The sequence below is a fragment of the Rhinatrema bivittatum genome, chromosome 3 (assembly GCF_901001135.1).
Source record: "Rhinatrema bivittatum chromosome 3, aRhiBiv1.1, whole genome shotgun sequence".
In the NCBI taxonomy this organism is placed as follows: domain Eukaryota; kingdom Metazoa; phylum Chordata; class Amphibia; order Gymnophiona; family Rhinatrematidae; genus Rhinatrema; species Rhinatrema bivittatum.
Window position 1 is genome coordinate 303428298 of NC_042617.1, and position 23205 is coordinate 303451502.

Sequence of the window (23205 nt, forward strand, 5' to 3'; positions counted from 1 at the left end):
AAAATTATGCCTCCACCACTGCACAAAAAGAAAAAAAATATCTCCCAGACCTTCCTCCTCTTCCTCTAATTTTCACCCACCCTATTCTCTTTCTTCAAAGGACATGAGCAAACCATGGTTGCAATATATTGGAGTCATTTTCTGTTACTTTTGCTGAGGATGCATTTAGAGGTTAGGCCCTATGGATTCAGAGTTTTCACCCAGACACAGACTAGTTTGAAGGCCACAGGACAACCTCTGAATGAACTCCTATTTACTGTCCTGTACTGTGAAATGTTTATGAACAAACAAGAGTCTGTTTATTTAGTTATTCCACTTAGTCTATGATAAGAAAACTAGCAATTAAGATATACTAAAGCCTGAGAGAGAAAGTGAAGGCCACACTGATGCTTCTGAAATTTGATAAGAACTCAGAGGGAGGGAACATCGCTTTTTCCACAAGCATTTGCAGGGTATAAGGAGAGATAGTGAGAAAGATAGGGGAGAGAGCATGATGGTATGGCTGATCCTTTGTAAATGTAAGATTTTTATATCTATGTAGCAATTGTTATTATCTACCATTACTTCTTCTGTATAATCTGATTTTTTTTGTTCTATCCTCCTATTCCTCAAATAAACTCACTTTCCTAAATAACCTGGAACCGTGAAGTACTGAATCAAAGTTTGTGTGTGGTTATTTGTGTAGGGGATAAGCTCCTGGGTTCAAGCCCCCAGGTATAATCCCAGTAATTGTGAGTGTTTATATGGGATAAACTCCTCAGGTAGCTCCAATGTAAATCTCATTGAGATTAGCCCCTCAGCTCAGAGACCCTGGGCAGAATATATCAGTGTGCACGGTGTGAACCTGTAACACTCTGCCAGTGAAATTACTGCAAATAGCAGCAAAACAGAGTAGCTCCATTTTATACAGCTAAAATTATCAATGGCACCAGCCTCAGGCTGCCAGCACTATTTGCAATAACCTCACCGGTGAGGTAGAAACAACCTGGGATCACTCATACCCCATGAAGAAAGAATAGGGAAGGATGGTTGAGGGGATTGGAGGAGTGCAAGGAGAGTTTGGGACAGAATTTTTACTTTGTGGCAGGGGCCCAAAATTTTGCTTTGCTTTTTGTTTTCAATTTTATTTTTTTTTATTTCCTGTGTTAGAAGAACATAAAAGATGCCATACTGGGTCAGTGCAGAGGTCAATCAAGCCCAACATTCCTGACTCTGACAGTGGCCAATCCAGATCATCAGTTCCCTGCGGGATCCCACAGAACTGATCCAATCCTTCCTGCTCATAACCAGCAACAAGCAGTGGCTTTCCCAAGTCTACATGGCTAATAAAGATTCATGGACTTTTCCTCCAGAAAATTGTGCAAACCTTTTTTAATGTTTAAATTTTTTACTGAAATTCAAACAGAACTAAAACAATATCCAGTATACATTATTTCTTATATGTGCCAAACCAAAAACATTGATAAATTGCAGTTAATTTTTGCATTTTCCAAATTCTTTTTAAACCCATCTTTTACCATCTCCTCTGGCAACAAATTCCACAGTTTAAATGTGCACTGAGTAAAAAAAAAAAAGTAAATTCCCTATTAGTTTCATGGAGTATCCCCTAGTCCTAGCACAATTTGATAGAGCGTATAACCCCCATTTCAGTCCACTCATGATTTTACAGACCTTATCTCCTCTAGCCATCTCTTCTCCAAGCTGAATAGCCCTAACCTGTTTAGCCTTCCCTCAAAGAAATAAACAAAGCAAAACAATACATGAAAGTGAAATGGAAAAACAAAACCCCAAACCAATGTCTGTGCGCATCCCTAGTTTGTGTACAAAATGAAAGTGCAGAAATAGCTTAAAGTCAAATAATGCTGTGAAAAACCACTGGGATCCCCTACAAAGGGTCATGCCCTTAGAGGAGGAGAGAGGGATGCACCCCCAGGTCAGGTTGCTGCCATGGGCTGATCCTCCTGGTATAAAAGCAGTCGCTCCCTAACAATCTGTGTGGATTTTGAGTTTGCTTTTGAGAAGGAAAGAGTTTTTCTGTTCAATTCCTGTTAATTTGTAAAAGTAAGGCTTTGAGCCTTAGGGTAGAAAGCCAGAGAATAAGTAAAGAGGCATTTAGTCTTAAACTCTCACCAGGTGATTTACTCCTTAGTGATTTTTTCTGAGCGTCTTTTCTCAGGAAATGACTTTGTTTTGAGAGGAAGTTCCCATCTGCCCTTCCTTCCCATTTGGAGTAGGAGAGGAGCTGTTTGTCAGCTGCAATTTCCCTAATCCAGGGCTTTAAACTTTCTCAACCAGCAAGGGAAGGGGAAGAAGTGGATTACCCAATCAGCTCCAAACTCTGGGAGCTCCAAACTCTGGGAGGTTACTTTCTTCTCCTATCAGGAGCTTGTCATCAGCTATTTGCTGTGAAGGTGCCCATCCGGTACCAGAAGAAAGAGGAGGGGTATCAGTGGAGAATTGCCTGATGAGCTGTGCATTCCTGCTATTTTAATGGAAAGGAGTACCAAGCTGTCCAGTGAAGCTTCATATTCAGTTCAAGGATAAGGAAGGGACCCTATGGGCTGGACCAAAAGATCACATTTTACCTAGATAACCAAATCACAGGTTTACAGATTTCAGTTTCTGGATGGATATTCTCAGAAAGAAAGTGCCATTTTTCATGTTTGAACTATTTCTTCAATAAAGTTAGATTGCAACACTAGCCCGGTGTCTACTTTAATCATTGACATTAATTGAGGGACAGATAACTAATGCCTAGGGGCCCGGAGGATCCTACACTTGGAAAGAGAGATGAAAGATGTTGTTGAACTAAAGATTACCCCCAGTGAGAGCATACTCTGTGACTTACTGAGGAGTCCCCTAGCACAGGGGTATACTGGGAAAACTCATAAAAGAAAATGAGAAAGATCATCCCAGTGATTTTAATGCTAATGTGGGATAACCAAAATATGAGGTCATTGTCGGCCTATTTGGATTAGAAACATAGAAACATAGAAATGACGGCAGAAGAAGACCAAATGGCCCATCCAGTCTGCCCAGCAAGCTACGCACTTTATCCATTTTTATTTCCCTTTTTCTCTCTCCCACCTGTTACTATTGGCTTCCAGTACCCTCCAGCCCTAATTCCCCTCCACCCCACCACCAATTTAGAGAGCAGCTCCATATCTGCATCCAAGTGACATCCAGCTCAATTGGGGGTAGCACCTGCTGTAACAAGCAGGCCACACCCTTGCCCCATACTCTTACCCACCCCTGTTTTTATTTTTGTTTGTTTTTTAATTTTTTTATTTTGGAAATAGCAGCCCTCCATCCTTCCGCTCCGTGAAGGTGGAACACTAACTACTGGCCACTGGCATCCCGCTCCGTGAATGCCTCTGTGGCTACTGCCGCTCCGTGCAGTGTTTGAATGCCTCTGTGGCTACTGCCGCTCCGTGCAGTGTTTTGCTGCCTCCACTTTATTCACGCCCTCTAGAATTGATGGATCCACCTGCCTATTTTAGCCATGTTGATTTGCTTTGGAAATGAGCAGGTGCAATTATGCATGTTAATATTCTGTTATGGTTATGAAGTGTTGGAGTGGATTCTTGGGTACTGCGGTGATTAGGAGAAAGAAACAACAGAAAGGTTAATAGTTTTTTATAACTAACATATGATTGTGACAGAAAAGGTTGACTAGGCATTCAGGGGATAATTTTCAGTAGCCTGCATTGCATGCAATGTGTGGGGACTGCTGTAGCCTGCCTATTTTAGCCATGTTGATTTGCTTTGGAAATGAGCAGGTGCAATTATGCATGTTAATATTCTGTTATGGTTATGAAGTGTTGGAGTGGATTCTTGGGTACTGCGGTGATGGCCACGCCCATGGGGAGGAGCCCTGTGAGGGGCCGCAGTACTAGGCTAGACTCTATACACGCAAACACAGAGAATTTGCATTTATTATACAGCTTGGTGGTACTGCCCAGGAGGGGCAGCAGTGAGGTAACTTAGTAGAAGCAGTCCAGGGGTCCTCAGCAGAGGAGACCAGTCCCACACTCGAGTAGATGGTAGGCAGCGCAGGGTAGTAGAGGAAAGTCCCGGATGCAGACTCTGAGCGCTGAAGCTGGAGGTGAGACAGACTGATAAGGTTAGTTACTCACTGAAGTAGATAGCTGTATTGATGAAGATCCTGGCAAGCAGAAGTAGATCAGTAAGGCACCAGAGTAGGAAGAGCAGGCCCTCGAGGAGTGAGTACCTGATATCCCAGATTGGTACCTGTAAGAGAGCATAAGGGCCCCCGAGGAGCGGGTACTCAGGTTAGCGATGAATTACCTCGAAGGGCAGAGAGAAAGCTTCCTGCGGCAGATAGGAAGCGGCAGAGCAGCTTAGACTGGAGGCAGTCCAATCCTTGCTAACTCAGTTTCAGGTCGATACAGTAACGTTGAGTTAAAGATTCCCCGTCTGTAACGTGCTGGGAGCGCACAATACAGACGAGTAAGGCCATCCAGCGATACAGTCTCCAGTTTCACGCGTCCTTAGCGCTTCCTAAACCCTTTCCTAAACCCTTTCCGCACCCAGCATGTAAATGAACGAAAAAGCTGTATAATGAAGGAATTAGCTATTCCCCTGCGATACTGTAACGGGCGCTGATATTATCTCCTCCGTAACCCGCTGTTCTGCCGCGGCCTTAACCTGCTAGTTTACCGCCTCCCCCTAGTAGGAGTTAGTGTAGTGTAGTGTAGTGTAGTGTAAAAACATTGCTTACCCGCCCTGGTCCCGTCCGGTCTCCTGCAGCCCCGTCCGGTCCCCTCCTCCCGAAGCAAAAAAAAAAAAACAAACGAAAAAGTAGCAAGGCTCGGGCCTGCTACGGTAAGTGTAAAAAGTGTAAAAAGTGTAAAAAACAAAAAACCTGTGTGTTATATAAAAAAATAAAACAATTTTAAATACCTGTCGGAGGGCCATGGGTCCAGGCGGCCGGTGGGCGGCGGGCAGCCATCAGCGGCATCCGGTAGTCCCTTCTCCCTTCCTCCCGATTTCGCACGGGCATTCATCCAGGCAGAGGGAGCCGACGGCGAACGACCTCCGGCTCCCCCTGCCTGGATGAGTGCCAAAATCGCACGGGCGGGTTGGCAGCGGGGGGGGGCAGCAGCAGGATCCGGGAGCGGCAGTGGCAGCGAGATCCGGGGGGCGAGTAGCGGCAGCGTGTTCGATCGGGCAGGTAGGTGGGAAAAAAAGATGGCCGCCTGCACGGGGGAAAGCTGCAATTGGCCGCTGAAGACGTGACGTCACACCCCGTGACGCCAAACGTCGTGACGTCACGTCTTCAGCGGCCAATTGCACGCTTTTCCCGTGCAGGCGGCCATCTTTTTTTTGCCACTTACCTGCCTGCCCGATCGAACACGCTGCCGCTACTCGCTCCCCGGATCTCGCTGCCGCCCCTGGATCCTGCTGCCGCTGCCCCCCCGGACCCCGCTGCTGCCTACCCGCCGCTCCCAGATCCTGCTGCCGCCCCCCCGCTGCCGACCCGCCCGTGCGATTTTGGGAGAAGGGACTACCGGATGCCGCTGATGGCTGCCCGCCGCCCACCGGCCGCCTGGACCCACGGCCCTCCGACAGGTATTTAAAATTTTTTTATTTTTTTATATAACACACAGGTTTTTTGTTTTTTACACTTTTTACACTTTTTACACTTTTTTACACTTCCTGGTGCCTGTCATTTCAAATGTCATTTGAAATGACAGGTACCAGCGCACCCAGGTTACTGTATAGGCGCTGTTACAGCGCCTATACAGTAAAATGGGTTGCGCGGGCATAACCCTTCCCTAACGCTTCACAGCCGCGGCATGCATTTGCATGCGATTAGAAGAGAGAATCAGGTGTTAGGTCAGGAGAACTGTGCGTGCGGGGAGGAAGGGTGCGCCTGACACTGCTGCACTGTTTTTACCGCGGCCTTACTGTATCGAGCCGTTTGTTAGCAAACGAAAGGCAGGCTAAATTCCCGGATGTTGTGATGTCACTCAGAGGGGATGCCCCAGAGGTTCCCGCCATGATGTGGATAAAGACGTGGGTGGTGTGCACGGGCACCCTAGGAGGCCCACAGGAAATCCATGGGGTACACCGACGCCGTTGCCATTCCAGGGATGCCGGAGAGAGCGGCATGAAGACGCGGCAGCAGCAGCCATCTTCCCAAGGCTTGAGGAGAGAGAAGGAAGAAAGATGAGGCACAGAGGTCGAAGCCTTCTGAGACCAATGAACGCAACAGTTAAAATCCTCCACGTACTTTGCTCCTGATATTTGTATGGGTGGCTGAGTGGAGATGCGAAATAGCCAGCATACTTTTGGAAATTCCATATGCATGAATGCTATTTCCCAGCCCTGTCCTAAACGCATCCCACACAGGAATGCCTCTTTTTAATGCAGAAAAAAGTATACGAACTATGGAACCCATGTGCACTTTTAGCCACATTTGAGGAGGGTAATTTTTGAGCTGTCTGTTTCACCCAGGAAGTACCAGTTTCCCCCATTGATGTCTTTGAAAACTATCCTCTCATGGACCTCACCAGGTGACGCAATTTAAATCAAATCAGTTATATAACTGTCAAGAGCAGATTAAGTAATAGTATGAGAAACCCGAAAAGCAGATCAAGAGCAGACTGTGGCTCAGATCCTAACCCTGTCTGCAACAAAACAAATACTAGTTAAAGAAAACAGTGACGAAAAAGGCTAAAATAAACAGGAATATGGAATGTCACAAAAACATCAACATAAAACCAGAGCTTCAGAACAAATTAAAAAAAAAAACATTCAAACCAAATGATCTTGAGGACAATCCAAACAGAATTTGGCCATAGATAAAGATGTGTGCAGCTCAACAAATTTGTGGAAAAAGTAGAAGGAAAAGAGAGAGACCTAGATAACTACTGAAATACTAAATAAAATAGCAATGATGAAGAATCTTACAGCTCCATCCTTCAATTACCAGGCCCTCTGACATCCTTGTTGACAATAATTGACAATTCACTATTCTACCCTGGAATACAGAGGGGTTCTTTCTATAGATGGAGAGAACGAGGTCTCACCTTTATTTTTCAATTGCAATCCTTTCAAAATAGAACAATTTTGTCTTTTCAAGAATTGCAAGACCAATTTTTCTGCCCTCGCACTGATTTTTTTTGCATACCTACAGATAAGACACTTTATCAGATCTCTAGAAACTTACTTTCAGAACTCTTTTCCTTTTCAGTCCTTGAAGGATTTATTTTTCAACAATGTGAAGAACTGCAATTCCATAGTCTTTTTTATTAAGCACTTAAGCACAACTCGGTTTAAAGAATGTCTGCATCCTTTATATGGCAAATGGAGTTCTAGATTGCTTCCAGGTTTGTCCCTATTTGCTTTTACGAGCTGTTTTACCAACCTCTCCTGCACCACAGGGAACATAATTCTTAGAGAAACTCAACTCAAATTTTTATGGTTTTTCTATCAACCTCCAACTCCAGCTTTTCTAGCCAAACTAACTAATTCTCCCACTTGTCTTAAATGTACCACTGAAGTAGGAAACTATCTTCATGTTTTCTGGTCCTGTCCTCTAATTCTTTCTTTCTGTTCCCAAGTTAGACAGAGCTGTAATGAGATACTTCAGGCTTCAATACCTCTTGACCCATCTCCTCTGGTAGTTTGGCATTATCCCTTTGCAAGATATTAATAATGCATCAGCCTCTGACCTCTTCTTGAAAAAAGCAGGACTAATAGGGAAAAAGATTATACTATTGAACTGGATAGGCCCTAAATCCCCACTACAATCACAATGGTTTCAGCAGATGGTGAAGCTCCTTACATTTGAGTACCTCTCAGCTAAAGAAGACTCACATAAAAGTTTAACCAAATGGTTAAATACATGGGGTAAACTCCTCGAATATATTGCACCAACCTCAGCACCCCCTACTAAAGCCAGTGAACATGGAAGCCCAACAGCTACCACATAAAGCAAACCTACACATTTATTTCCCACTCTTTCAACATAGCCCAGGAGGCAGAGATATAATCTTTTAGATTCTTTTACAATTTTTTACAAGCTCTTACATATCGTAACCTGACGTCTTACCCTGTCCTTAGAAAGCCCGACTCATAAGCTAATCTTTCCTAAGCCAAGGGGAGGGTAATTTACTTTTACAGTAATTGCTTGCAGTCTGTAGCTATTAATGTTCTTGTGTTTTTTTGTGATATTAATGCGAATATTCTTGTTTATGGTTGTGAGCATGCCAACTATGGTTTTTTGTTTACACTTGGCTTATTGCCCCTCACTACCTATGGACAACGGTAGTGCTAAGTTATATCTTTGTTAATAACCGTTTACTCTGGAATGCTTGTTTAAATGTTTGTAATTTTGAAAAAGTTTAATATAAATAATTACAAAAAAAAAAAAGAGAAGATATGAAATGTCCACACAAATTGTGTGGTTGACAAGAATATACCTGCTGAATTGCATATCGGAAAGTCTGCAGACCTTGCAGTAAGGAATTAATAGTTATCATAAAAGGCAACATTGGAAATGCCATGAGGACTTGCAGTCATATCAGTAAGCTCAGGGAGAATATGCGCTCATCAGATTACATGGATCTGCAGCCCTCCATCCAGCTTTTAGGTGACCTCTACCGCATACTTATTGTTTCGTGCCAGGTCCAGCAGCCGGACCTACTCATCTCTGGCGTCCGGCTCCCGGACCTGGCCCATCCTCACTCGTGGCTGTGGGCAGCTGCCTGCACTCCCGCACCCCCATTGCCTCCTTGGGCGTTCCTGGCTCCTCTGCAGACTTCTCTAGTTCCCAGCGGGTCTTCCCACATGTGCCGCGGGGAGACACCGCCGTCCAGCATCCTGTCTCTCTCTAGGTGTGCGCACACGCACCTTGCCAGCCTTTAGAGGTACTCATGGCGGGAATCTAACCTGTGGCCCCGGATGATGACATCATCGGGCCCTACTACTTAAGGCAGGAACCGCCACTCATTCCTTGCCTTGGCAACAGGTCTGCATGCTAGTCATGTGCTTCATTGCTCATCCTCGTTCCTGCTTCCTGTTCCTGACTTTGCCTCTGGTATCTCCTTGGACTTGGCCTTGTCAGGCTTCGGCCTTCTGCTGCCCAGGCGCCATCCACTCTTGTTCCTGGCCCGTCTTTGCCACCCGGGTCTCTGGATCCCTGCCTCGTCTGGACCTGCCTCGATCCCTCAGATACCTCTGCTGGTCCCTGACTACCTGCTACAACATCCACTGGGAGTCATTTGAAGGAGGCCCGCCTAAGACCAGCCGGTCCCAGCATCCAAGAGCTCAACCTGTGGGGAATGAGGGCTGGTATTGGCGAAGCTCCAGTCAGCCTCTGTCCCCTGGTCTGCTCCGCCTCCCAACAGTGGGGACCCGTGGGGCCTGCGCAACAGGTTGCCAAGGCCAAGGAGTTGGCAGAGTCATCTGCCCTCCAGGCCATTCTGGGCCTGGCTCTGAAGATCCAGGAAAAGCAGCGGTTCCTAGAGGCACTGGCCTCCTCCTTCGAGTGCCTCCATGCTCGTCTAGATGCTGGGTCTACAACACTGATGTCCGCACCGCCCAGCCCTCAGCCTTCACCCTCACCCTCCAGGGCTCTACTGGCCCTACCCACTCCACCCCGTTTCCATGGGGACCCCAGGCTCTGCAGAGGGTTTATCAACCAGTGCTATATGCAGTTCAATCTGCAGCCCTCCATCTTCCAGGATGAACTTACGAAGGTTACATTCATTCTTTTGCGTCTAGAGGGCAAAGCACTTGCATAGGCATCTCCCTTGTGGGAGCGTTCGGACTCTCTCCTACAAGAGCTGCCACGTTTCGTGGCTGTCTTTAGTCGGACCTTCGATGACCCGGGGAGGCAGGCTGTAGCTAGTTCCAGTCTCTACATTTGAACAAGGTCAGCGAGCACTCAACGAGTACACAATTGAGTTCCGAACTCTTGCCACAGAACTGGCTTGGCAAGAGGATTGTCTCTGAGCCATTTATCTGGACGGTTTCTCATCTCAACTCAAGGATGAGCTCGCAGCCCGCGAGCTACCGTCCTCTCTTGAGGATCTCATCAACCTTGTAGGCCGCATCGACCAGTGCCTCCAGGAGCGTCACCGAGAAGTTTGGACGCCCCGACATCCCACTGTGGAGCATACCCGCTCTCCACCTGTGGCAGGGTCCTGAAGAATATGTCTGATTAAGATAACCAAGAATACCCAGACTCCTCTTCTGTACTGGCCTGTCAGAGGTGAATGAACTTTGAGAGACTTTCTGACTATCACAGTTTCGAAGGATGCAGAGGATTTGGGAAACTTGTAAGCTCTGCAAAGCCTATAATTACAGGCCAGGAAGGCATCAATGACAACATTTGCTTTACAATGCAGAGAAACTGAGTCTTGGATGCAAGCTTTTATCTTGCAGATGCTGGTTTCAATGACCTGAAACCAATTTGAAAAGGAGATCTTGTGAGGTGATAGTTTTGAATGAATCCTGGTGCCAAGAAGTGGAATCCAAGTCTAGCTCTATTCAAAACCCAGACTGCGAGTTGTGTACATAAACAAAGAAGAACAAAAGAAGAACAGAAGAGAATACTTGCATCAAAGTCATTGATAAAGGAACTTGTTTACAGTGGGAGGAGGAACAGGGTTAGAAGAATTCTTAGTTGAGGGAGGTCCTCACAAGCATTTCCTATACAGGATAGATTGTCATGACAACAGTATACGGTATTTTTTGTAAGGAAGTCTTTGGCCTGTTACGTCATTCATTCTGGAAGCTTCGGGAATGTTGTATTTTGATTATATAAGTCAGGGCAGGTCAGAGATTTACTGAGATGCAAGTTATTACAGATAGAGGGCAGTTATATTGCATCTCACAGGAACATTTGACTTTTGAAGAAGCCAAATAAACTAAATTTGAAAACCTCTTGTGGATTTGAAATGTTCTTGTTGCCCTAGCTGTGAGTCCAGAGAAATTATACATTTGGCACCCCAGATGGGACTCTAATAGCTGTTGTTATTATAATTATTAATTATTAATAAGCTGTAGTGTTATGGTTGGTGGACAACCTAGCACTAGGTTCTTGACGGGTAAATTTGGCTTGCCGTTCAAAGATTGAGTTGCCCCCATGCGGGGAGGTTATCCCGGAGAATTATGAGTTCAGAGCAGATGTGGAATGAAGTTGGATCCATTTTGTGAGTATGTAACAAGAAAAAAAAAAAAAAAAGGAAAAATCTGTAAGTATCAATGTTTTTATTTTATTTTATTTTATTTGTTGTATAGTGTATATAGATTGTGTGTTACATCGGGGTTAGAATACTTTTTGCAAAATGTTCTTTAATATATGTTAGGGAGACAGGATATGAGTTGATGATTTGATTAAAATCTAAATTAAGTTTTGCTATTTTCAGATTGAACAGTTGAAAAAACAGAGGGGTAGCCAGCACTAGTCAGTCTGGGGTCTTTTGTCCTCAGACCGCATGGCTTGGTCTCGGCAGCAGTTTCACTTTCACTTTACACCTGGGGAGCGGCTGAGTAGAGCAGTTGTAGATTCAGAAGGAGAAAGAGGGAATAAGTTACAATTGGTAAGTTGAAAGTTATAATTAGTATGAGAAGGAGTTTTTGTTTAGTGGAATATTTCCCAAACTTTGGTTGTTGTTCTTACAGGAAGGTGCTAATGGCTTTAATCTTTTACAGCAGGTTACATGTGGTTACTTTCTTTCTTTTCCTTCTTTGATTAGCTTTAACAAGGAAGCCTATTTTTGTCTGTGTGCATCTATTTATATAAGTTAAGATTTTGTGTAAAATGGTTCCTTATAAGAAAAGTTTAGTGATTGTAGTTGAACTTAAATCTGGACATTAGTGAACTGCTGGCAGTGTGGTATATAGGGACATTTGAATTAATTGCTGCAGTTCATTAAACAGAGAAAGGAATCTTTCCGTGCTATGTTGTTTTTCATCAGCCTTGGCTGGCTTCAAGGATTTAGCAATGCTGGCAGAAGGAGCACAAGTCGTCCATCCAGTTTGCCCAGGTAGTTTTACATATTTTACTTATCTGTTCCTCTTAGTTTTTGGTTTTAATTCCCACCATTAATGCAGAGATGCTCATATTTTGCATCTAAGTTTTTAGAATTGTGTGCTTAACGAGAGTTTATTGTGAAGGGTGTGTTATTTCATTTGGTAAGAACGAAAGCATGAACCTGTGTTTATTTAAAGCCATTCATAATTAGATTTGATGTATCATTGGAGAGGGATGTATTGTTTTTTCTTTGGTCAGGGGTATAGGCAGAGAGATAGAAAGGAAAACACTCTATAGATATACTACATGAGAGCGATGCCAGTTTAATGAAATGATCTGTTTAAGTGTTTTTATCACTTAACAAACCTATTCATTGAGTGTAACAGTTGTTTGGCGGGAGAGGAGGTGAAACCCCCCCTTAGGAATGTGTTTGAGACGAAAAAAAAAAAAAATCTGGGAGTGAGTCACTTTTAAAATGGATTTTACAGTTCTGCTGAGAGGTTTGAGGTTTAAGTATTAGAGATGTGAATCGTTTTCCATATCGTCTTAACGATAGAAATCGTGTGGCAGGAGAAGAAAATCGTGTTTGGCACGATTATTTCGTTGAAAAATCGTTAAAAATCGTTTTTTCCGATTAGTGCGCACTAACTCGAGTTAGTGCGCACTAACTCAAAATGATACAAATAGACACTTTCCAGGTCACTGAAGGTCAGTTAGGAATGAATATGTGTTCCTATTGGCTGGCAGCCCTCTTATCTATTGATGTTACCAAGGTTACCACTGAGGTGATGGTTGGGGGGATGGGAAATGGAACTGGAAACTCATGAACACCAGCAGAAAATGAAACAAAGTGTTCACACTTCCCAGGTCAGTAAAGGTCACTTAGGGAATGAATATGTATTCCTATTGGCTGGCTGTGCTCTTATCTATTGATGTTACCAAGGTTACCACTGAGGTAATGGTTGGGGGGATGTGAAATGGAAACAGTTGGAAGCTTGACATGTGATGATCAGCACTCACGTGACTAGAACTTCTTTGTTTATTATTTTTGTTAGCAGACACGTGCATGTTGAATTTGCCAATCACTGTGCATTTTAGAAAGGTGGTCCTGGCTGGAACTGTACACAGTTCAAATATATGTAATTGATTGTTGGTAAGTGTAGTTTTTAAGTAGCCACACTGGCACAAGTATGTTTACTTTTCCTCCTACTTAACTCACTAGCTCAGCTTTGTAAGAAGGGCTTCTCTGCTTGAGTGAGGGTCAGGCAGCTCCCCCCTGTCTGTGAAGCCAGCCTCTCACTAGTAATGCAGGGAGGGAGCTGTCTCAGACTTCACCATCCTCCCCCCCCCCCCCTCACCCACACACCATTCACTAGCTGGGACATGGGGGAAGTCAGGAGTGAGGGTCAGGCAGCTCCCCCCTTTCTGTGAAGCCAGCCTCTCACTAGTAATGCAGGGAGGGAGCTGTCTCAGACTTCACCATCCTCCCCCCCCCCTCACCCACACACCATTCACTAGCTGGGACATGGGGGAAGTCAGGAGTGAGGGTCAGGCAGCTCCCCCCTGTCTGTGAAGCCAGCCTCTCACTAGTAATGCAGGGAGGGAGCTGTCTCAGACTTCACCATCCTCCCCCCCCCTCACCCACACACCATTCACTAGCTGGGACATGGGGGAAGTCAGGAGTGAGGGTCAGGAAGCGCCCCCCCTGTCTGTGAAGCCAGCCTCTCACTAGTAATGCAGGGAGGGAGCTGTCTCAGACTTCACCATCCTCCTCCCCCCCCCCCTCACCCACACACCATTCACTAGCTGGGACATGGGGGAAGTCAGGAGTGAGGGTCAGGCAGCTCCCCCCTGTCTGTGAAGCCAGCCTCTCACTAGTAATGCAGGGAGGGAGCTGTCTCAGACTTCACCATCCTCCCCCCCCCCCCTCACCCACACACCATTCACTAGCTGGGACATGGGGGAAGTCAGGAGTGAGGGTCAGGCAGCTCCCCCCTGTCTGTGAAGCCAGCCTCTCACTAGTAATGCAGGGAGGGAGCTGTCTCAGACTTCACCATCCTCCCCCCCCCCCCTCACCCACACACCATTCACTAGCTGGGACATGGAGGAAGTCAGGAGTGAGGGTCAGGCAGCTCCCCCCTGTCTGTGAAGCCAGCCTCTCACTAGTAATGCAGGGAGGGAGCTGTCTCAGACTTCACCATCCTCCCCCCCCCCCCTCACCCACACACCATTCACTAGCTGGGACATGGGGGAAGTCAGGAGTGAGGGTCAGGCAGCTCCCCCCTGTCTGTGAAGCCAGCCTCTCACTAGTAATGCAGGGAGGGAGCTGTCTCAGACTTCACCATCCTCCCCCCCCCCCTCCCCCACACACCATTCACTAGCTGGGACATGGGGGAAGTCAGGAGTGAGGGTCAGGCAGCTCCCCCCTGTCTGTGAAGCCAGCCTCTCACTAGTAATGCAGGGAGGGAGCTGTCTCAGACTGGTATCAGGGTTAGGGCACTGTGTGCAGGAAGATCACAACACTCCTGGTATTAATAGGGATAGGGCACTGTAAGAGATGACTGTAGTAGATTGAATAAAGATCTGATGTTTCTGCTCTCCTCACACCAAACAAAAACAACACACAACCAGAGAAGCCCTTCTTACAAAGCTGAGCTAGTGAGTTAAGTAGGAGGAAAAGTAAACATACTTGTGCCAGTGTGGCTACTTAAAAAATACACTTACCAACAATCAATTACATATATTTGAACTGTGTACAGTTCCAGCCAGGACCACCTTTCTAAAATGCACAGTGATTGGCAAATTCAACATGCACTAGCATTTCAGGTGCCTGCTAACAAAAATAATAAACAAACAAGTTCTAGTCACGTGAGTGCTGATCATTACATTACTTTTTTTGTCAAGCTTCCAACTGTTTCCATTTCACACCCCCCCAACCATTACCTCAGTGTTAGCCTTGGTAACATCAATAGATAAGAGCACAGCCAGCCAATAGGAATACATACATACATATTCATTCCTAAGTGACCTTTACTGACCTGGGAAGTGTGAACACTTTGTTTCATTTTCTGTTGGTGTTCGTTAGTTTCCAGTTCCATTTCCCATCCCCCCACCATCACCTCAGTGGTAACCTTGGTAACATCAATAGATAAGAGGGCAGCCAGCCAATAGGAACACATATTCATTCCTAACTGACCTTCAGTGACCTGGAAAGTGTTTATTTGTATCATTTTCAGTTAGTGCGCACTAAATCGAGTTAGTGCGCACTAACACGATTTAACGATTTTTAACGATAAATCGTTAGAATTTCTATTGTATCGTGTTCTATAACGATTTAAGACGATATTAACATTATCGGACGATAATTTTAATCGTTGAAAAACGATTCACATCCCTATTAAGTATGTTATAGGACTGAGTGCAAAAGGTGATAGAAGAGGGACTAATGAATTGATCTGTTTAATGTGAAAACAGAAATTTGTGTTGAAAGTATGGGGAAAGTGAATATTAGGGATGAGAGATGACGTAATGTTAAAGAGGGAAGAGATTTATGAATATGCAGAAGGCTGTGTGCTGAGAAATTTAGGATGTTTTGGGTAAAAGTAGAGAAAAGATGTAAGTCAGTGAATTTAATTGTGTGACGATAGGATTTATTTTAACTTAAACACAGGTCAGAAATAAACGGACGGCATGCAGCAGTAAGGATGATAAATATTTCTCAGTTTTGATTATACCTCAGTAGCTGCTAACTTTTAGAAGAAAGGAAATGAATTAGGTGGTTTATTTTGATGGGAGTTCAGGTATTACATGTTTGTATTGTGGACTGGTTAGATGATATGTAAAGGAGAAAGATTGTGAGACGGTGAACAGCAGAGAGTTAAGCAGCAATGCCTATTATCTATTTATGTGCCAGTAAGAAAAACTTTTGGTTAATGCATATTAATATGTGCCATCCTTTTATTTTGCAGACTTCCAGACTCATAGCTGATAGGTCTGTGCTTTTGGAAATGATTCGTATTTCTATTTAGGGTATTTACAGGATTTGGTAGTAAGAACTTTGTGGAACATATGCATATTGGATGGAAATAGAATGACTTCTAATTAAGTGCAAAGTTGTTTGTTTTAAGTTTTTCATTTAGAAGGTGAGTTAGGAGTTTACAAGCATAGGAAAACAAAAAGGTTTTAGATTTGTAAAAGGAAGTAGCTCTTATCACAGGGGACAGCGCCTCCTAGGGGTGGACCATCAGAGAAAGGAAAGTAGCTTTATGACTGCTTTTTTCTGAATTAAGGTATATCAGTAGTTTGACTTTTAAGGAACCTGTAATGTCATTTTTAAATTTCATTTTAATCATTATATTAACTGTTATATATTAGATTTCTTTCCAGGGTACCAAAGCACAAAGCGCATCTGTCTCTGTTCTATGGAAGATGAAGATCAGTTTATTCCAGTTTGATTCCTTTTCAATTTTTGAATAGATCTATTCTATTTTTAATCCTGAGTTTTTGTTTTCTTTTGTGGATCGATCCAATTCTTTTATATTTTAAAATACGTTTTTCTTTTTTGAGCTCAAAAGTTTGTCATGTTGTCTGTTCTATGTTACATGTGTACTAGGAGGAATGAATGAATGCATGCATTATGTGGTCAGTGTTGTGACATATATGTTTTACTGTACAGTCTGAGTATGTATGGTTGTGGTCTGGACCATTGCATGATGTTTTGAAATAATGTGGGGATTATTTGGCAACTTAAATATAGGGAGTACGTGACATAAAAGTATTTTCTTACTACTTAATCGGATTTGTTGCACTTTTATTTAGGTTTGACTTCATACACATGCATCTAATCTAAGGAGCTAAGAGATTCTGCCTTGACATCATCACTGAATCCTACTAAAAGAACTATATATGCACTGAATGCAGAAATTATCCTTGGTCACAGACTATTATATGGACTGCAAGGCTTACAATTTATACCTGATATTTGCTTTTTTCTATGTTTTGTGGGAATTTATGCAGAATTTAGGTTTTTTCATTCTCTGTCAGCACTTAGGTGTTCAAGTTAATAATATTATTTGAAGTGATGCTGTTTTTATTAGTTTGTATGTTCCAAGTTAAGTAATATTTTCCAGTCTTAGATTTTATAATACTTATATGCTGAATCAGTTAAATGTGTATGTACTAGGTTTTTCTATCTTTATCTATGGACGCTGCTTTGATCACATAGAGGGTGATGTGTTTCATTGTGATTTAAATATGATAATTCAGGGTTCAAGAGGGAGATCTCTTTATATTGCTCTTCCACACCAGCCTAAGTTATAAGCTATTTCTATTCTTTTGCTTTGCAGCTTGCACTTAGGATAATCACTTTGCTGATCTTTAATATCTCAATATTCTATCTCTTATTCTAATGTTTTCGCTGAACCCTTCTTTGAATATCTTTTCTTATGACACTATTTACTAGATTTTGCCTAATGACTGTTTCACTCTCTTTCACAAAGATTTCTTACTAGTGTAGCCTGTGATGCTTATTATGAGACTGTTCTCCTTGAAACAAATACTGACCTTACACATGAGGAGCTCTGCTATAGGGATCTGCAACATTCTATTACTATATCTTTCGGTATATTAATTGCTCATTGTTCTTTTCTTTTTATTTTGGCCCTTTCACTATAAACTCTATCGGTGATTTATAAGCTAGTTGGTTTCTATTTAGGATTCCAAAGGGGAAGATATAATTTTCCTTATTTCTGTCTTTTATTTATATGACATTCCTTCCTTCCCTGTGTAAAATCTTACACTGATGGTTTATCAATTCTGCAAAGTAGTTCACATAATATGTTAAAGACTTTCTCACAGAGTTAGCTTTCATTTATTTTTATGAATATCCCCAATATATTTAGACTTACCATCATTTGAGAAGGGTATTAGCCCCATTTCCCCTAGAAGTATCTGAAGACGAAGCAGTATTACTAGCCATCATCTACCTTAATAATTAATACTTGCCCTACACAGCCGTATTATCTCTTGGACATATGACTGCCACAAGTGAATTAGGACAGTCCATACAGTGAGTGCTTTCACTGCTACAGTTTATTGTCATAATACTGGATAGCACTATATATACCCTACAGAATTAGTATGATGTTTTAGACTTTTGCTATGCCTTTGCCTATCATGCATATGCTTTTGTATTTGATCTTCCATCACTACAGCATATGACTAGAATATGTCTTATGCTTTGCAACACTTTTACATCATGTATGCACAACACAGTATGAGTTTTTCTATAGATTCTTGGTTTTCTTCTATGTTATTGGTTTCTTTACTTTTCTGGTAAGGTGCATTGATTATATCCCTGGTTGCCATTTTAATGAATATTATCCTGGGTAGTTGTTCACAACAACAGTATTCATTGAAAAGATTTGCCCAGTATACCTAGTATTATATGAGAAACACAGTACTTTCATACTAGTCTCTCTGTGTACTTATCTTTACATGTTATACCACTATTATGTACTTACTTGATTCTGAAAGATAACATATGTGATCATGTTGTTATGAAGTAGGTCCTTTTTATAATGCAGGTATCTGTATAGCTCCATTATAGAGCTAATAGCTACCTAGTGAAAATTAGTTTTGATGTTATTTTTTTATTAACTAGTGAATGCTTGTGGGAGTATCATTCATATTAATTGGGAATCTAGAGGGACATACACCTATGCACTACACCTGATAAATACCAAGGTTAGGGGTTAGGTTACACTTTTAAGTTCCTTTGTCATGGCACAATATCGAAGACTGGTTGATGTGACACCTGTCCATTAAAGGTGTCCCATAGAGGGAAATGAAGAATATGTCTGATTAAGATAACCAAGAATACCCAGACTCCTCTTCTGTACTGGCCTGTCAGAGGTGAATGAACTTTGAGAGACTTTCTGACTATCACAGTTTCGAAGGATGCAGAGGATTTGGGAAACTTGTAAGCTCTGCAAAGCCTATAATTACAGGCCAGGAAGGCATCAATGACAACATTTGCTTTACAATGCAGAGAAACTGAGTCTTGGATGCAAGCTTTTATCTTGCAGATGCTGGTTTCAATGACCTGAAACCAATTTGAAAAGGAGATCTTGTGAGGTGATAGTTTTGAATGAATCCTGGTGCCAAGAAGTGGAATCCAAGTCTAGCTCTATTCAAAACCCAGACTGCGAGTTGTGTACATAAACAAAGAAGAACAAAAGAAGAACAGAAGAGAATACTTGCATCAAAGTCATTGATAAAGGAACTTGTTTACAGTGGGAGGAGGAACAGGGTTAGAAGAATTCTTAGTTGAGGGAGGTCCTCACAAGCATTTCCTATACAGGATAGATTGTCATGACAACAGTATACGGTATTTTTTTGTAAGGAAGTCTTTGGCCTGTTACGTCATTCATTCTGGAAGCTTCGGGAATGTTGTATTTTGATTATATAAGTCAGGGCAGGTCAGAGATTTACTGAGATGCAAGTTATTACAGATAGAGGGCAGTTATATTGCATCTCACAGGAACATTTGACTTTTGAAGAAGCCAAATAAACTAAATTTGAAAACCTCTTGTGGATTTGAAATGTTCTTGTTGCCCTAGCTGTGAGTCCAGAGAAATTATACAGTCCGCCCCGGCAAACCGCTGTCCATCAATGCGGAAGAACCCATGCAGCTGGGCTGAGGACGTCTGTCCCTGGAGGAATGCCTCAGACGGAGGCATTCAGGTCTGTGCCTGTATTGCGAGGCTGCAGGGTACCACTTATCGTCTTTCTCGTCTGTCCAGGAAACTCCCTGGCCTAAGTTCAGTTGGGGTCCTGAACTTGGGCTCTACTACTCTGGCCCCTCAGCTGACACTACTGGTCACCTGACCTGGGACTCTTGTTCTTTTCTCACCTTAGTTCTGATTGACTCAGGAGCAGGTTGGAATTTCATCATCAAGGACCTGGTCCACCTCCTAGGCATCTCCACTTGCGCTATTGAGAAACCACTACTTATCGCCTCCATCCATGGCGACCCGTTACCCAGAAGGATCTCCCAAGTGATGGAACCCATCCGTCTCCTCACTGGAGCCTGCATGAAGAGGAGGTCAAGTTCTTCATTCTAGAGAAATCCATCCATCCAGTGGTCTTAGGGTTACCGTGGGTCCAGCTCCACTTCCCCCAGTTTGACTGGGAGACCTTACAACTCACCAAGTGGAGTCCAGCCTGCCATCAGACGCGCCTCAAGAGGGTGGGAGCACCTCCTGCGATTCCCATCGCTATGGCTACTTCCAGTTTTTCTCCTCCATATGCTGAATTTGAGGATGTATTCTCTAAGCAAAAGGCAGATATACTTCCGTTCTTTCGCAAGTTTAATTGTCCTATTGAGTTGCTGCCCGACACTACACCTCCTAGGGGCAGGAGTTATCCTCTGTCTGTACCAGAAACTCGAGCAATGTTGGAGTATATCCAAGAAAACCTGGCTAAAGGCTTCATCTGTCCCTCCATGTCGCCCACGGGCGCGGGCTTTTTCTTTGTCACAAAGAAGGATGGCACCGCGGCTTAAAAGCCATTACCTGCAAGGACAGATATCCTTTGCCTTTAATCACAGAGCTATTTGACCACTTTCAGGGCACCATCATCTTCTCCAAGCTAGATCTGTGAGGTGCTTATAACCTGGTCTGCATACGTCCTGAAGATGTCTGGAAAACGGCATTCAATACCAGGGATAGACATTATGAATACATCGTAATGCCATTTAGACTTTGTAATGCCCCTACGATATTCCTACGCATGATAAATGAAATCTTCTGTGACCTTCTGTACACCAAGGTCATCGCGTACTTAGATGACATCCTCATCTTTTCCAAAGATCTGACTACCCACAGTGCCGATGTCTTCACGGTGCTTCAGTGTCTATGGGAGAACCACTTGTTTGCCAAGCTCGATAAGTGCCTTTTCAAAAGGTCGAGCTTGCCCTTCCTTGGCTACATTATCTCCCAACTTGGCTTCACGATGGTTCCCAGAAAGTTAAGACATCCAGGAATGGCCCAGGCCTGTGGGCCTTCGAGCGCTCCAGAGGTTCCTAGGATTTATCAACTACTATCGCCATTTCATCGTGAACTACTCCCTGTTGGTGGCGCCCCTCACAGCCATGACCCACAAAGGCAGTGATACCAAAAACTGGTCTCCTGAAGCCCTCGCTGCCTTCCAGATCCTAAAGGATGCCTTCCTCTCGGGCCCTTGTTTACGCCACCCGGATCCAAACCGCCCCTTCATCATAGGAGTGGACGCCTCTTCCATAGGGGCTGGGGCAGTTCTGAGTCAACTCTCAACCAAAGGAGTTCTACACCCATGCTCATTTTATTCTCGGAAGTTCTCCCCCGCTGAACAAAATTACAGCATACCAGATTTGCCCCTGTCACATGGTAGGAGCACAAGATGGCGCCGGCCGTCCATTGCTCCTACCATGTGACAGGAGCCGACCAATGGCACCGGTAGCCCCTGTGACATAGTAAGGGCAAAGGCTATCGGCGCCATTTTGAATACCGGCAGCCGACGGCCCGAGTGCAGGAGATCGCTCCAGGACCCCCGCTGGACCACCAGGGACTTTTGGCAAGTCTTGGGGTGGTCAGGAGGGTGGGGGGTTGTAGTTAATTAAATTTAAAGGGTTGGGATGGGGTTTTTTTGGGAAACAGATGCAACGGATTTGGGTCCCGACGAATACGAATACCGAATAGGACGAATCCATCCCTGCTGCACATCCCTACTAGTGACAGGAATAATATGGGCACTAGAAGACAAAATGCCCAAATGCAATGAATAAACTACAGATCAGAAGCTGACTGTGATTTTCATAACATTGCCATTTTAAGATTGGACACGTGTGTGCTGTCTGAAGACCAAGAGACATCTGTGCTCCTCTCAAGGGTGAATCACATCAAGTGAACAGTCCCTGAATACCAACAATGATCTACTAAAGGAAAGCAAGAATGACCTGTAGAAGTCGTCGGCAAGCAAGTGTTGGAGGTGTAGTCCCTGAACTATATAATCCAGAAGTCCAATATTTAGTGGACATTAGCTTTGGAAACCCAGACAATAAGCAACAATTGTTCAAGGAAATGCAGATGGTTTGATCTGGGGAATGCAGTTGCAGTAAAGTGGCATTTTGCAGTCCTGTGAAGATAATTGGGTTCGATACAGGAAACAAGGAGCCACAAATGAGGCAAGCGCCTCAATAACCACATGAAAATATTAAAGATGTATTAAACAATGCAGAGGGAAGCATCACTGTCACTTCACCCGCTTTACTAAAAGTGCAACCTACTGCGCAACCAAAATACCGGAAAAGTATAGCCAATCCTACCAGAAATTGCCTACCAGCATAATAACAAAGGAGAATGCAATTGATGACCAGGTAGCGCTGCTACCACTTGAGCTACAGCATCTCGATGCGGTGAGGCGCAAGGAGTAGAAATGTCAAGTCTAGCAGCTGTGGTTGTAACTCCTGGGGGATAAAGGTGACCTGTTAACTAGAATTCAGTGATGTGGCAACAATGTCTTTTCAGGACTTTTGTTGGGGCTGTACAGAAGAGCCAAGTACCATATCCGAGCAAGTCGCCACTTGTCTGTGACCCATTGGACAAGACAGAGTTATTGACCCTCTCTGCTACCATACCGGCATGGCTCGCGCAGGCAAAGCACGATAAGGCAAAAGGATGATTTAGTATTTGACAAAAATGAGAGCATATATACTTGCCCATATCACTTCTAGTGCTAGATGCAAGTTACCGCCAGTAATTACTGCTCGGATGCCCAAGAATGTGCAGGACAAAAATGAAGATGTAATGCAGTAAAATGTGAATGCCTCAGTGCCATAGAATGACCTGAAATGGAAAGAGAAAGGATGACACAGAGATGATATCTGCAAGTACTTGCGGTGTGATCCTTGATACTCCCCGACCCAGATGTCCGATAGTGATTGGGCATTACCTGGACGAACAAAACCAACTATCAAAGAATTGTTTTAGAAACTGTATGAGACCTTTTGTTGTCGAGTGGAAAATTGCTTTCGCTGTTCTCTGCTACCAGAAGACATGCTATTTAAATATTGAGACGGCATATATATTAACTGAAGAACTTAAATTCAAGATATGCAAAGAAAATCGGCTCCGAACTGCCTATATTATCAGATAATA